Raw genomic sequence first — 12,591 nt, 5'->3', positions numbered from 1 at the left:
GTGAATTTCTGAGATGCCGAATGTGGTCTCTGGAATTCAAAAGTCGTTTTGTGTTAATGGTTGGCTTAAAATCAATATTGTTATGTGAGCGTATATGTATATGTATTAAAAAAAGAAAGAAAGAAAAACAAGGTTGTAATGTTTGGAAACTGGTTTGAAGTTTAATTGATTTTATTGTCACAACTTGCAGTTTTTGGGCATGGGGAGGAACCATTTGTGGGCAAATCCCAGCCTGTGTGCTGGATATGCCATAGAAAAGGGGGCCTCCGTAAGAGGCTGTGGGTAAGTGGAGTCGGGCAGTCATCTCTCATGGAGAATGCGCCTTTGAGGATAGATCCGCATTTCCGGGTGGCTAGGGACCCAGCAGAGGTTCATGCCTCAACGGGTTCCCAAAACATTTGGTCACCTCCCTATCGTAACCAACAGGCCATTGGGGGCATGGGAGCCGGTGTGAGCCGGAGGGTTCTGTGTATCCCTGTTGGTTTAAAGTTGGCTTCCTTGTGGCCGGATGGCCACAAGATGGCTGGTTCCATTATCCCCATGCTGTTTCAATGCTCAATGGTTCATTAAAGTTGCGGCCTGTTTAATGCCAAAAAAGTGTGATGTGTTTTTGTGGTGAGAGTATTCACCTGCACAGCAAGTTAGGTTAAGACACTGAATTGTCAAAGGCTTCCAAGTGAACCCTATTATGGTCTGGAATTTGAAAGGAGTTTTCCCACATTCATACTCAAAAACTCTATCCCCTGCTGTAACAGAACAAATTAAGAGTCCAGTGGCACCTTTAAGACCAACAAAGTTTTATTCAAGATATGAACTTTCATGTGCAGTGCACACACTTCCTCAGATACAATATAATGAAATGGAAGTCATAATTTAATAATTATAGGCAAGTATGAGGGTAAATTAACATACAGCACATCCACTGTAATTTAAACTGAGCTTTGGACACAAAATCTGGTTCAGAAAGATTTGTCATCATTCATAAACTTTCTAAATTAAGTTTGTTTTATTAGTTATTTATTTCTTACTGAATATGTATTGTCTCAACATTTCTTGTTATGGCTAACAAATGCTATAAGATAATTTGATTTGAGTTGAAGTTTAACTATAGCTCATGCATATCCAGTCCCAGAATTTTTGCAGTGTTTTGCCTCATTGGTACTGTTGCTGTCGAGATAACTCGTTTATCTCCAATGAATAAACTGAGAAGCCTGGGAACTATTTCTTACCTTGGTAGCACAGCTGACCTTGGAAAACCTTCTAAGACCCCAGTCTTTGAAGAAAAAAAGAACACACATGTAAAACAATCCTTCAAAACAACATAATGGTTCTCACCTTAATTACTATTGTGCTCCCCCCCCCAACAGCTTCTCAGATGAAGAAATTGGCTCCTAAAGTGCATAGGAGAACCCTAAACCAAAAGTCAGTCAGTCTTCATATGATTTGGACATTGAGACAGAACATAACTGCACCTGACAAGTGATTTAGCTTTCAATGATATAAGAAGACAGAATCTGGGTCCAAAAGAACTTACTGGCTCATCCGCAAATTAAAATAACTATCAAACACAGTTTGACTTGTAAAGAATCCTAATTGCTTTTGTCACTTTCTAACACTGCTTTCTTGAAAAGCCAATAAGAAGAACAAAGGGAAAATAGGAACAGAAAGAAAAACATGCTTGTGTACCAAAGAAATAGGCTGCTGAAGGCACTACACTTCGAAACATTGAACAAAGACTTCATGGAAAGCCTCTTTGTTAAAGAGACCATTGCAGTGAATGAAAAACTCTATCCTAGAGGGTACAGAAAGGGTGTTTGTGTGAAAAATGTTTCAGTGTGGCATGTTTGTGGTTCTTAGGGCTGACTGTATTCAGCCATGTAGATACAACCAAGGGTCACAAGGATCACATATACTATTCTCAATACTGCTGATTTCTGACCAGTGTGGTAGCTCCACAGTAAGCCAGTAAGTGGACCTAACTATTACATATGCATACCAAAGATGCTTTGCTTTAAAAAGGCAGTAACTAGCATATAATAGTTGTGTTTCTGTAACTATTATGTGGTATTCAAAGTAAACACGAGAAATGCTCTTAAATTTAAAATGCTATATATGAGCAGGCCATTACAACCTTGCATAGAATGTTGTCTTTCCAATGAAATCTGAAATTGGACTCTTTAAAGGTTCAAAAATATGTTCTAACTCTTTCACAAAAATGTGAATTAAATATATTGCACAGTATCCAGAAGACCTACAGAATTTCCCCCCTATGATTCTAAATAAAGTTCTCATTTTTAGACGTAGCCGTTTTTAGGGAGGTGGGAAGTGATGTGGTGACAAAATGTTGATGAAAGGTCCCACTAGTGCCATATGATCGCCATTCAGGGAAATAATTAAGCACCAAGATAATAGGAACTGATGTTTCCATTTCAGTCAGATTAAATGTAGTTAATCACAGCATCAAAACACTGGAGTCACCTTGAATGGAAAGAAGCAGCTGGAGGCAAGAGACGGTGTGCCTTCTCCAGCAACAACAGAAGTTGTACAAAAGTCTAATGTAAAATGGAAGCAATTTCATATGACCATAAAATGGTTGACTTACAGGACGGCATTTGGGGCTGGAATAAGATGCAACACACTATTGTTGGGTATAAACAAGGCCACAGCTTTATTACCTCCCCATGGGAGGTTTGGCACAGCATGGGAGAGGGAGCCTGACCTAGCAGTGAGTGGACTGCACCAAAACCTGCAGAGTCCAAAGGCGCCCTGGGGATCCGCACTATTCCCAGCTGGGAAAGCAGATCCCCTTGCTTACTGAAGTCTGCCCTCAGGGAAGTGACCTATGTAGGGGAGCCAACAGGCGCCCACCTCATTTGGCTGCCCCCAGGCTCCTGACCTCCTAGCCAGGTCAGCCAAGCTCGTTTAAGTGCCACCTCTTAGAGAAGCCCAAAACCCCAGGGAGTCTGATTGCACACCTGCTTCCTTGCCAACAGGCTCCATCCCACGCAAACCCGCAGCTGTGACAAAATATTAACTGTGAAACATCCACCTCATACACTTCCATTTGGCTGTTTCCACATCAACATAGAGTGGGAGGGTGGGAAGCTGCTCCGCGGCATGCTGGGTGAAGAGGCTGGAACCCATGCACATGGTGCTTTTATAGGCACTGCAGGTCGCCCCCGCCCCCGTTGACACTGTGTGCACTGCGCTCATGCAGCATGCACCCCACAAAGGCCACGAAGGCTGTCATGTCTGCTTCTACCTAGTTCTCCATCACACCAACCAGCAGCTGTGGTAAGTCTTTGCGGTGCATTGTGATGGTAGTTAAGAATTAGTTTGGAAGTTTTCAAAATAATCAATGAGAAATGAAGCAAGCAGCTATTGATAAATGGAAAGAAATGGGATGAAGGTTCCTGGATATTTATGATTATAGTAAGTGAGACCAGAATTCTCTTGTATATGGCTGTATGGAGAGAGGATTGAGGATTTAGTTGTGAACGCAGCCTTCTGCTTCCCTTCAAGTAGTACTATGTTTCTCTTTAGTATGGGTGCAACAGGTCTGCTCCTAGCAGATGTTCAGGAAAATTCTGTTTATTGTAATGACATAAAGGAGGCTGAAAGAAGTTAGAAATGTAAGGGCTCTAGTGGAATAGCTTCCCTGCTTAAACAAGTCTAGCATGAGATATAGAATAAAGAAATGGAATCAATATAAATCCCAAGTGTTTTAGTATCCACCCTTCTGGCTCATGTTCCCTCCCCCACCCACGCAAACACAGGTGTGGTTTTGTCTCCAGATGGTGCAAAGTCAAACAATATTAAGCTATAAGAGTCCATAGTATAAGTATCAGTCTCAGGTTGGAAAATTTGATCTCCAAGCTGCATGCCTGGAGAAGAAAATGAATGAACTGTATTATTTATTTCTGTGTTTTATTTTGTTATAAGGTACATTTACAAAATAAAGCAACTAAAATAAATGACAAGCACCTCCAACCACAATTAATTACATCACTACTATTTCTATCATAGCATAAACAGTAAGTTGTACAAGGCAGTCCTGCTATGCATTCTGAGAGCAGTCTTCTACCTGGCCGACTTCTTAGCTAGTTCTTATGTTGCTATGGTGGTGTAAAATGTCAGGGCTGCTCACATTGTTACCTGGTGTGCTATGATTCATATCTGCAGTTCCTGCATTGCTCATTTCTTCATTCCAAAGGGTTATCTGGGTATCACTGTGTATCACACTGCTTTACATTTGAATTTTTTGGAAAGTACCTGTTTGTAGTCAGTCACTTGTAGCTTTGACTGCTAAAATTTACCCAGATTCGTGATCAAACTTCAATTTCCAAACATAGGTTAGTAGTAATAGGGTGCCTTTGGGGTCTCAAGGGCAGGGAGGTGGGTTCAGTCAGTGTTCCTTGTGTCTTCTTTCTACTTCTTCCCTTCCAGCCTTACGATCACCTTCAGCAGAACTCCCCCTGCCTTTCCCCCCTCTAATGTAGTTGGGGAATTCCACCTTTATCAGAGAGGATAAGAGACAGTATGAATCCAGCTGAAACCAACCTCCTCTTTCCCTTTCATATATGACTGACAAGTCCCCCTCCCTTTCCCTCAGGCCTTAAAAGAGGCAGACAGACTTTGTAGCTGCCTTTGAATCTATACTCTCAGAGACTTTTCTGTGACCCAATGGAGATGGGTTACACATTATGCACTAGCAAAAGTTTTGCACCTGTATTGTATCTTGATTCCATACATTTTCTTGTCTGGTTTAGGGAGTGGGAGTGGTTCCTCATTATACCTTGAAAGATTCTATTAAATTGACCTGAGAAAAGGAAGGGAAAAATTACATTTAATTAATCCCTTTATCTTCTCTTGGTTTTCTTTCTCCCACCTCTAGCTGTAATCATTGAGTTTTTAAAGAATGGGGGTGCAGAACTCAAATAGTTTAGAAACCACACTGTCCCCTATGGAAACCTTGCCATTGTTAATCTCATATAAATGGGAAGCAGGCTGCAGCTACTCTGTGGTAAGGCGAAGGTCTTTCCATTACTTCCTGTGCTCCAAGGCAGCTTATCTGCCTTTGTCCTTCTACCTTATTCTCACCCCTAGAGTTTTCCCTTTGGGGGAAGAGATGTGAAAATGGTGCTTTAGGACCTTTGGCAAGAGTAATCCAATAGCTAACTTAAAACCAGCTTGCTCACTTTTCATTTACAGATTTGCTTTCAGTGCTAGGCAACGTCTTATACTGCCATGAATTCAAATGAGTGAAAGCACAAACCTAAGCAATATCCTGTCTATTCTCTGAAAATGGTATTAAGGCTACTTCAGAATAAACTTCCTTCCTTCCGGGTATATTTTCTAGTGCATCCTTTCTCAACTTTTTTTGACTGTTGAGAAACCCCTGAAATATTCTCCAGGCTTCGAGAAACCCCCAAAGTGGCTCAATCCTGCAGAATATGGTTGGGAAACACAGCTGTGTACATGCCCCCCAAGGCCCCTCCCTTTCCCACCCCCTCCAGGTCCATCCTTGGCCATTATGGGAAGGTGTGGTTAGGTCAATTTGATCATATATGGTCACATAACCCAATAAATGTTTAACAAATTTAAAATATATATATAAAAATTAACTTCCGCCCATTCAGAAAACCCTTCCAAGGCCATCAAGAAATCCCAGGGTTGCAAAAGCCTGCCCTGGTTTTTCTTTTCCACAACCAGATCTGTGTTATTAAATTGGTCTTTCCCACCCCAACATGTCTTTACAGTGAATATAATTCCTTTTCTTGAACACATGATCACATGTAGCTGCCTAATACTGAATCAGACCACCAATCCATCAAGCTCATTATCGGCTACTCTGACTGTCAATGATGCTTGTATGTCTCAGAGGCTTGTAAGCAGTGGTTTTTCATAACAGCTACTACCTGGTCCTTTTTTACGGGAGATTTTGGTGATTGAACTTCATGGTCCCAACATGGTGTAATGTTAAGAGCAGTCGCCTCTAATTTGGAGAACTGGGTTTGATTCCCCACTTCACCTCATGCAGCCAGCTGGGTCATCTTAGGCTAATCACAGAGCTCTCTCAGCTCCATGTGCCTCACACGTGTCTGTTGTAGGGAGAGGAAGAGAAGGGAATTATAAGCTGCTTTAAGCCTCCTTAGAGTAGAAAAAGTGGTGTATAAAAGCCAACTCTTTTTCTTCAAACAGAGGTTCTTTCACTGAGCCACACCTCCTCCCTTTCTTGGTGATTTTCCTGCAAAACGCTGTAGCTGTACAAGTAGTACAGAGACCACTGATTTTTATTTAGCTGCACATGACTCATTTAGTTATGCAATAAGTTGGACAGTAGTTTGCATCAAGTGGGGTTGCATGGTCATAAAACAGAAGAAGAAGAGTTGATTCTTATATGCCGCTTTTCTCTACCCGAAGGAGTCTCAAAGCGGCTTACAGTCGCCTTCCCTTTCCTCTCCCCACAACAGACACCCTGTGAGGTAGGTGAGGCTGAGAGAGCCCTGATATCACTGCTCAGTCAGAACAGTTTTATCAGTGCCATGGTGAGCCCAAGGTCACCCAGTTGGCTGCGTGTGGGGGAACGGGGAATCAACCCCAGCTCACCAGATTAGAAGTCTGCACTCCTAACCACTACACCAAACAGGCTGCTGTTAACTCTTATAATGCTGAATAATTGTGCTAAGTGGGACATCCAGAAAAGCTTACAGAAAGGACAAAATTTGGTCCGTAGAGACCTGCATATTACTAACTTCCTAGATTTATTTGTTAGGCTGGTACTGTATGGTTAGTTACTAATCAGGAAGGCCATAGAAAGGTGAGGCATTCTTCTCCCAACCTAGTGTGGTGAGGGAGGTTTCCACTGGTGCAAGCTGTGCACTGCTTGGCTCACTCCTAGTAGATACAAGAGGACTCTCCTCTCCCATTAGGTTAGGATTAACTGGAGGGTTGTGCATATTGTTCTTTCATTGATCAGCGAGTCATCCTCATTCACAGTGGCTGTTAGTTTGAGCAACCACACCTTTCCTACTTGCCATGGATACCCTCCATTCAGAAAGATTATGCTCACTTTCAAGTAGGTCAGGGTTTCTTCTTCTTTTTCTTACTGTACAGAAGCATAGGCTGTTTTGCAATCCCCTTATAAACCTCCAACTCCCATCCCATTGCTGAAGGATTCTAATATATTGCCTTCTCCTAGTACATGTTGTAAACTGTTTCTGCGCTCTGGAATAGTTTATGCTTAATTTTGAAAAGAAACGGGGAGGAGGGCAGCTTTATAATGAATCTGAGGTACTAGTCAATAGTGATAATAAACATCATTTCCTTTCCATTAAATGTCCTATCCCCCCCTGCCCCCCCATGCAAAATATGGACAAGAAATTGTCCTTTTTTCTCATTATTCAGGTATTTGGGAATTGGTTAATGTGTAAAATGTCAAGAGAGGAAGCAGAATCAGAAGCTTTTTAGGAAACCAGGAATTTTTGTTGATCATTTATTCCTTAAAACATGTGCACCCACTTTTCCTTGTGCTTCAAGCCAGCTTACAATAATACTTAAAAACATTTCCAGTTATACCAGAACAAAATAACAAATCTAACATGTCTCCTTCTCCCCCTTAAAAGTTGCCTGCTGTTCAAGCCCCTTTAAAAGTCTTGGCAACCAAGTAGCCCTTGCAGCATTTCCTGAATATCTTCTTGCACAGGGGTATTCAAACTGTGGCCCTCCAGATGTCCATGGACTACAGTTCCCATGAGAATTGTAGTCCATGGATATCAGGAGGGCCGCAGTTTGACTACCCCTGTTCTAGCAGGTAGCTCCCCACTCCTCTTCAGGAGTTCATTCCGCAGGGTGGGAGCCATGGTGGAGTAGTAATAGATTAGTCTGCTTTCTGCATATCAACTTACGGAAGCGAGGAAAGCTACCCAATAAGCACATTGTGACAGGAATTCTGCTCACAGGGCAATTCTTTAATATGTTTATTATGTATTACTCCAATGAAACTTTGGATTCACTAGGATGAAATTATCCCAATAAAACGTATAGGACTGGGAGCCACAAATAAAAACTGTAGTTTTAAAAGTGGTCTTTAGAAATATAAATATGTCATCATTGATGACTTCTGCACTGTTGGGAGTCATCTTTCTTCTTCTCTGTATGTCATTACATTACTTTCCCTTCTGCAAACGAAAATATCATTATTAATAGAAGTGAGCATGAACCTCGGGTTGTGCGTTCTGTACAACATGTTGTTTCTCTCTTCTATAACTTTTAAGTTATCGACTTTTCTAAGATATGCCACTATGCTGTTATCATCACTGACGTGGCCAGTTGTTGTACTCCCATGCTGCCCTGGCTAGTAGTCCTTCCTTTTACAGGGAGGGCTCATATGTTTATTTTGCTGACATGTTATTGTGGTATTTTTCTGTAAAGTATATGGGATTTTTAATAGGAATATTATTGGGGTTTTATTGTATTGGGCTGCTGTGTAACCCGCTATGAGCCGGCTTGCCAAGAGTGGTGGGTAATAAATTGAATTAATAACAACAACAACAGCAACAATAACAATAACCAGGAAGCCTGGAACCATTCATTTTATCAGTATCTGTAAAGTTATGCATTCTGTATCATCACATGTACAAATGGATACCCAGGTTTTGATCATGCTGAATACTGCAGGGGTGGTGGTAGTGCTTTTATTCTTGGCTGCCTAGGGTGGGCTTTTCTCATGGGAAGATGCCTTATGTTATCAGGAAACCATTCCCACAAAGCCAAAGTGGCTCAGGTGGCTGGCCTTTGCTGTGGAAAACTTTTTTTTTCCTTTCAGGTGGCTGACCAATCAATCCAGTTTGGTGTAGTGGTTAGGAGCACGAGTTTCTAATCTGGCATGCCAGGTTCGATTCTGCACGCCCCCACATGCATCCAGCTGGGTGACCTTGGGCTCGCCACGGCACTGATAAAACTGTTCTGACTGAGCAGTGATATCAGGGCTCTCTCAGCCTCACCCACCTCACAGCAGCCTGTTTGGTGTAGTGGTTAGGAGTGCGGACTTCTAATCTGGTGAGCTGGGGTTGATTCCCCGCTCCCCCACATGCAGCCAACTGGGTGACCTTGGGCTCACCACAGCACTGATAAAACTGTTCTGACCAAGCAGTAACATCAGGGCTCTCTCAGCCTCACAGGGTGTTTGTTGTGGGGAGAGGAAAGGGAAGGCGACTGTAAGCCACTTTGAGACTCCTTCGGGTAGAGAAAAGCGGCATATAATAACCAACTCTTCTTCTTCTTCTTCTTCTTCTTCTACTACTACTACTACTACTACTAATTGTAACCTCCTGGTAAAATATAGTCCTCTCTGTCTTCTTCCACTTCAGGTTCAAAAATTCATAATATAAAAGATTGCTGCAAAACTGCCACTAGTAACTGAAGTTTCCCCCCCTCATTTGAGCCATATTGGTTACGTTTTGTGTGAACTGCACTCCTGGGAATGTTTTATATTTTGCAGCTACAGAAGCCCCTGTTGGAGATAAGGCCTGGTACTATTTGTCCCCCACTACTGCAGGATTTTTTAAAATTTAGAATGGCCTAACACAAATATCCTCTTAGTTATGTGACTAATTTGCTATGAAGTGCTTCAAAATCATTGGTGAAAACTCTCTCCCGTAGCCACAGACAGTGCCGAGACAGATGATGTGGCCTAGCTTGAGCTCCAGGAACCAGGGCAAAGAAATCTCTTTTTTCGTCTAGTGCACAGAATTCCAGTGGCATCTTCTGAAATAAAAACAAATCCAGCAACATCACTGGAAAACTGGTAACGGGAAATATATGCTGAAATCAGTGGCAAATGAAAGTCTTAAGTATTTACCTTATGGCCTTGGCAACAGAAAACATGTGCTTGCCTTGGGTAACTCCCTTTTACCACATTATACAAATGAAACCTGCCATCTAGCTGTTATTTCTCTAAAAACAGAGGCATGAAATGAAAGTGGCATTTGGTGGTTTTAAGTACCAGTTGTGTGCATGGTTTTCTTCTGTCTGAGGAATTTAAAACATTCCCATTTGTCTTTTCAGAAAGTTAACTTGGAACCTCTCAAGAGAGTCAATAAATGCAAATATATTTTTTGTTGTTCGGGGAAGTAGCATTCCTTTTGTTTTTATCCTTTGGGAGAGTGACAAATCATTTTGCTTTCCAGGTCATTAAAGATGTGATCAGTGTTTTCTCCAATGCAGCTGTGCTTTTTTAAAGAAGCAAAACGAGGAAGCATATAGGCAGTCAAAAACCTGAGAGGCAGGCTGTGGCTAACTAAAGGAACATAAGAACAGCTCAGTCAAAAAGCCAGGCTAGATTCAAGCAAGGGGCCCCACTGAGCTGGGGATAGAGCAGCTGTCTGATATGCAGACCTCGGGTTCAACAACTGGCATCTCCAGTTAAAAGGATCAAGTAGCTGTGATGTACAGAATTGTTGCTTGAGATCCTGGAGAGCTGCTCCCAGGCAAAGTAGACAGTACTGACTTTAACAAAATACTTTATAGCTCTAAAATGGGGCAAAGAGTGCTTTTCTTGGGGCTGTTGCAGATTGGGCAAATGACAGAGGGGGAAATGCGAGAGCCTTTTCCTCTCTATGGATGCAAACAGAACTGGCTTATGCAGCTCTTTAAAACACAGCTCCTCCCATCTCCTGTGAGACTGAAGGAAATATGAGTTGGGTCTGGGGAGCCCCATGGAACCCAGGACTCACATGCTAAAATGCCTAGTTTGAGCCCATCTTCAAAAGGCAGCTTCATGGATTCATGTAATGGTTAAAGTGAACAGAGTCCCTACAGTGCATTGTTAGCCTCCTCATTGTCTCAGTACAAGCACTTTCTTGGGTGGTTCTTTGGCTCATGATTTCCAGTATTATATTGCCAGTGATGACCACCCAAATGCCTTTGGGAAACTGGACAAGAAGGCAGAGTATTCCAGTAACATTTCCTACAATATGGACATTCCAAACAGGAATAGTCACCAACAGCTTCTTGCAAGAGAAAAAATGTGGATTAGATAGAGCCTCTTGTGGCGCAGGGTGGTAAGGCAGCAAAAATGCTGTCTGAAGCTGTCTGTCCATGAGGTTGGGAGTTCAATCCCAGCAGCCGGGTCAAGGTTTACTCAGCCTTCCATCCTTCCGAGGTCGGTAAAATGAGTACCCAGCTTGCTGGGGGGTAAACGGTAATGACTGGGGAAGGCACTGGCAAGGCCACCCCATATTGAGTCTGCCATGAAAACGCTAGAGGGCGTCACCCCAAGGGTCAGACATGACCTGGTGCTTGCACAGGAGATACCTTTACCTTTAAGCAAGTACCAAGAAAATGAGATTAGTCCCTCTACCAGTGACATGGCTGCTAGGGGAATGCCAGCCCAGTAGATGGTTTGGGGACCATTTCCACATGGGGAATTTGCCCCACTCTGCCTCTCATTGTTCACAGGTTTTAATGCTGCTTCCTCATGATGGCAGCAACCCATAGCTTTCTGGTGGGTGGCATGAGTTTTCATCCTCTTTTCTGCACAATGAGGGAAAGTGGTAGAATCTGCTTCCTCTTTCTTGTTGCAGTGCACAACAAAGCACAAACAGGGGCAAGCTTGTCTGAAAGAAGAAACACGTAACAGTCTCTGCAGCATTTTGCCCATCCTCGGACCCTCTCCATTTCCGGATGGAAATAATTTTTAAAAGATGCATGGTCTGTGTTGTAATGGGACCACAAAGCAACGTTCCCTCAGTTCAAATAAAATGTATTATGTTCTCTCAGTGTGCACAGTAATACTGGGATCCCTCTCCCTATTAGCTTAGCCTCTGTGCTCTGTATTTTAAATCTTTATTGTCAACACTTAATCATCAGGGTCCAATTACTGTGGCCAGCCTATCGGAAATCTACCCAAACATATAGTGAGACCATAAAAAGAATTCTGAAAAGAGATCTAAAGAAATGTTTTGTTATTGTGGCATGATCCCATAGCAATGTGGAAGTGTAATTTTTTAAAAAACTGTTTTACTGGTGTAGGATATCCCTGTGGCAATGCAGAAGTGTGTGTGTGTTTTTTTTTAAATTAATTTCAGGACTTGGGGGGATGGAAATTTGAGTCCCCAAAACAACTGCTGTGAAGGTATTGGAGGCTTGTGTTGATTTGACAACCCAAGGAGTGGGGGGAAACCTGTGAGTTGTCCATGCTTCTGACCTTGCTGCCTCATTGGGAGGCAAAAAGCCGCGATAATGTCTTCCATTAGGAAGCATGCAAACACATGGTTTACTATCGCGTGCTCATAAGCTGGAGGCAGCACGTGTTGTCTGCCTCTGTGCAGAAATGGTCTGGGTTTGTTTGGGGTTTGGGTTGGTAGCAGCAGTCACCGCAATGCTCCTGGTTACCAACAGAAGCCAACCAAAGACAAAGATACTTTTGGAGTATCTTTGCATGTGAGAGCCCCATTTTCATGATATTTACTGATCAAAATGGAAAACATGATGCAGCTCGAGGGTCCCTATCTCAAGATGATAAAAGATGCCTAAATATATCACAGTTAGGCAACCATAGCCTGATGCTTCTTAGCTAAAACAATAGTA

Source organism: Paroedura picta, chromosome 8 (assembly GCF_049243985.1).
Source record: "Paroedura picta isolate Pp20150507F chromosome 8, Ppicta_v3.0, whole genome shotgun sequence".
NCBI lineage: Eukaryota > Metazoa > Chordata > Lepidosauria > Squamata > Gekkonidae > Paroedura > Paroedura picta.
Note: the sequence above shows the minus strand (reverse complement) of the source record.